This window comes from Schistocerca cancellata, chromosome 1, assembly GCF_023864275.1.
Source record: "Schistocerca cancellata isolate TAMUIC-IGC-003103 chromosome 1, iqSchCanc2.1, whole genome shotgun sequence".
NCBI classification, from domain to species: Eukaryota; Metazoa; Arthropoda; class Insecta; order Orthoptera; family Acrididae; genus Schistocerca; species Schistocerca cancellata.
This window is the reverse complement of record NC_064626.1, coordinates 108205337-108209453: the sequence shown is the minus strand read 5'-3', so window position 1 is coordinate 108209453 and position 4117 is coordinate 108205337. Positions and strand designations below refer to the sequence as shown.

General features: G+C 39.2%; 1 long non-coding RNA gene across 1 annotated transcript; it reads right to left on the bottom strand.

Annotated features, from left to right (window-relative positions):
• Positions 1–1564: 1564 nt before the first annotated feature.
• On the bottom strand, positions 1565–2196 carry LOC126151697 (uncharacterized). Its single transcript, XR_007532058.1, has 3 exons — positions 2115–2196; positions 1846–1956; positions 1565–1667 (listed from the first exon to the last, which is right to left on the bottom strand). It is a non-coding gene; the product is annotated as an uncharacterized LOC126151697 (long non-coding RNA).
• Positions 2197–4117: the final 1921 nt, after the last annotated feature.

The following is a 4117-nucleotide window of genomic DNA, read 5'->3' as shown; positions in this document are numbered from 1 at the left end:
CATTTCACATTCAACGCCGTGAGCCATCTGTTGGCCGAATTCCGTACTGCTTTCTGCAATTTCAGTGACAAATCGCGGCTAGAAGTCGCAAGTAGCAACTAAAAAGCAGAGTTAACAGTGCCATCTGTTGAGCAAAGTTCGTACTACGCTCATCTCTGCGACACGCTATCGAGTCTAACTGCGATTTCCGTGACAAGTCGCAACTAAGAGTCGCACGTAGCAACTAAAAAGCGCAGTTAGCAGTGCCATCTGTTGAGCAAAGTTCGTACTACGCTCAACTCTGCAACAAGCTATCGAGTCTAACTGCGATTTCCGTGACAAGTCGCAACTAAGAGTCGCAAGTTGCAAGTAAAAAGCGCAGTTCGCAGTGCCATCTGTTGAGCAAAGTAGCTATTCGCTACCGAGTCAAACTGCGATTTCTGTGACAAATCGCAACTAAGAGTCGCAAGTAGCAACTAAAAAGCGCAGTTAACATTCTTTTCCTAGTGCCATCTGTTGACCGACGTACGTACTTTGTTACGAGAGCCTTGTGTCTCACGAGATCGACGTACTGTGTGCATAATACTGAATATGAAGGGCTTATTTCAATAGTGGTAGAAGTCCACTTTTGTTCATTTTGAGATACAGACTCGTAAAGTTAAATGAGTGCTGAAAAATCTGCAGTTGAGATACCAGAAATATTCAAGCATATGGCTTCTTGCTAGAGATTAACCTTTATTTATGTTTGTTTGGATCATTAATTTCAGAAGCATTATAGACAAAAAAGTGGAGGTAATGGACTTGTACCACTATTGAAATAAGCCCATCATATTATATGACGACATGCACATTCAGCATCAGTTATGGTTGGTCAAACACAGCTGTGACTCTGAATGTATTATATTAATAAGAAGCAACATTGCCTTTTTCTCCTGAAAATATCAAGTAACGTAACAAATGTGTTTGATTCTGCTTCCAATATGACAGTTTTGGTTAATACTCCACATGCCTACAGGACTTTGCAATGTTAACACAGCAGAACTCAGACATCTGTATAAGTGTAGTGAAATAAAAACAGTATTATTGTGTCATATGAATGCCTCACTTTTGTTCCGACACAGTTCAAGACTCAGGAGAAAAGTTTTACACCTGGTGTTCTACATGGCAACTTCACACACAAGAACTTTTTGCCGACACTACTACCACCTACATAAGTAAGCTTTTCCTGGGTTACTTTCAAGTAATTCACTTAAGCTATTCCTGATATAACTGTAAGATCTGTACTTCCCACTTTCGTATCAACAGCCTCAAAATGATATTGTAGACTTCGGGATATGTTACAGGTCAGTGTCACACCAAGATTGTGGAGAAAGAGGGGGGGGGGGGGCGGCATGTCACTCTCTAACAAGTGTTTACCAATAAATATGTGGCGGAAAATTACGGGTATAGGACGGCTTAACATGTGGAAAATGAGATTTTCATTATTCGCTCACTGTATTTAACATTTATTATTCCTTTAAAATCGCACAACTACTTCAATAAAACACAGTTTAATCACTCATCTGCACACTTATTTCGCAATAATGTCACTTTTAAACTGCAAATCCTCTAAGAGCTCTCTTGAATCTTCATGAGTCTCTCCCAACAGCCTTGATGTGGATAGATACATACAGCAACCAGAACTGTGTCTGCGAAATCACAAGAATTATTAAACAATTTTTGCTGTCACTAATTACAAGCAATATAATTGACAGAGTAGATTGCTAATATTTGCTGTAATGAAAGCCACTCAATGGGGCATATTTCACATTTGCAAGAACGATATGACTTAAGTAATTAAGTCCATCGAAACACTTAGAAACTAACCTCTCGTCTGACGAAAACGGTCTAAAGACGCAGTGGCAATTTCTCCAGATCTGCTGACAATGATATTTTGAGTTATCACTTTACTGAGTGACTGAAATGTAGTTCGGGTACCTGAGAACATAACAATATGTTAGAATTCATTTTTTAAACACGAACTATTACGGTACTGTATGGCTACTTACATATTAATTACACTATTAATATTTTCACAGTTGTTTCTTTAATACAAGATTAAAGCCAACGGAAGAACAAACGTAAAACATACTTACCAATGACAGGTTTGTTGAGATGCAATTTTCTGTGTGGACAGATGTAGCTTTTTCATACGGTGGTAAGTCGCAGAAGTAGCAGAAGTCACAGAAATCGCAGAAGTAGCAGAAGTAGCAGAAGTCACAGAAGTCGCAGAAATCGCGGAAGTAGCAGAAATCGCAGAAATAGCAGTGGCGGAGGGATACGCGACTTAGGTTTCTTAACTGCGACTCTTAACTGCGACAAATCACAGTTAAGAATAACAGATACTGAAAAGTAACTTTCACAGAAATCACTGATATGGGAAAATTGCAGTTTAGCCCAACACTAGTATGGAGAGAGACGCTTGAAGTTCTCTGACGCTGTAGATATTGCGATAAGAAATAGTTCAGAGGTAGTTCTGTTTAAGAGAAATGGACGTCTCTAAAAAGGGAAATCACAGAAGCTGGAAAGAAAACCGTAGGCACAAAAAAGGTAGTTGCGAAGAAACCATGGCTAACAGAAGAAATACTTCAGCTGATCGATCAAAGAAGGAAGTAGAAAAATATACAGGGAAGTTCAGGAACGCAGAGAACTTACTTAGAAGTGAAATAAACAGGAAGTGCAGGAAACTAAGGCGAAATGCTGCATGAAAAATGTGAAGAAATCGAAAAAGAAATTATTGTTAAAAGGAGTGACTCAGCATATAGCAGTATTAAAACAGCCGTCAATAAAATGAAAAGTAAGAGTGGCAACACTCAGAACGCAACGGCAATTCCACTATTAAATGCAGAGGAGAGAGCAGATAGGTTGAAATTGTACACTGAAAGCCTCTATGAACTTTGGAAGACTTAGGATCGAATAAGGCAGAAGGGACAGATAACATCACATCAGAAATTCGAAAACATTGAGGGAAATGGCAACATAACGATTATTCACGTTGGTGCGTAGAACGTATGAGTCTGGAGATATACTGTTTGACTTTCGGAAAAACGTTATTCACACAATTCCGAAGATTACTAGAGCCGACAACTGCGAGAATACCGCATACTCATCTTAACAGCTCATGCATCCAGGTTGCTGACAAGAATAATATAAAGAAGAATTGAAAAGCAAATTGAGCATGTGTTGGATAACGATCAGTTTGGCTTTAGGAAAGATAAGGGCAGCAGAGAGGCTGTTTTGACGTTTCAGTTGGTAATGGAAGCAAGACTAAACTTTCATAAAATTTTTCGACCTGAGAAAAGTAATCGATAACGTCATATTGTGCAAGATGTTCGAAATTCTACGGGTAGTATACAATATGTACAAGAGCCAAGAGGGAACAATAAGAGTGAAATATCAAGAACGAGGTGCAGCCTTTCGCTCCTGTTGTTCAATCTATAGATCGTAGAAGCATTGATGTAAATAAAAGAAAGGTTCAAGAGTAGGACTAAAATTCAGGGTGAAAGGGTGTCAGTGATAAAATTCACTTATGACCTTGCTATATTCCGTGAAAGTGAATAGGAGTTAGGGAATCTTCGGAGTGGAATGAACAGTCTAATGAATGCAGAACAGGGATTCAGAGTAAATCGAAGAAAGACAAACGTAATGGGAAGTAGCAGAAATTAGAACAGTGAGAAGCTAAACATAAGGATTGGTAATCACGAGGTAGATGAAGTTAAGGAGTTCTGCTACCTAGGCAGCAAACTAACCAATGACTGACGGAGCAAGAAGGATACTAAAAGCAGATTAGCACTGGCACACTGGGGCATTCCTGGACAAGAGAAGTCTACTAGTATCAAACAATGGCCTTAATTTGATGAAGAAATTTCTGAGACCGTACGTTGGAGCACGGCATTGTATGGTAGTGAAACATGGACTATACGAATCGAAGCATTTGCGATGTGGTACTATAAAAGAGCATCGAAAATTAGATGGATTGATAAGGTAAGGAATGAGTAAGTTCGTCGGAGAATCGGCGAGGAAAGGAGTATGTGGGAAAGACTGACAAGAAGGAGGGACAGGATACTAGGATATGTGTCAAGGCATCACAGAATAACTT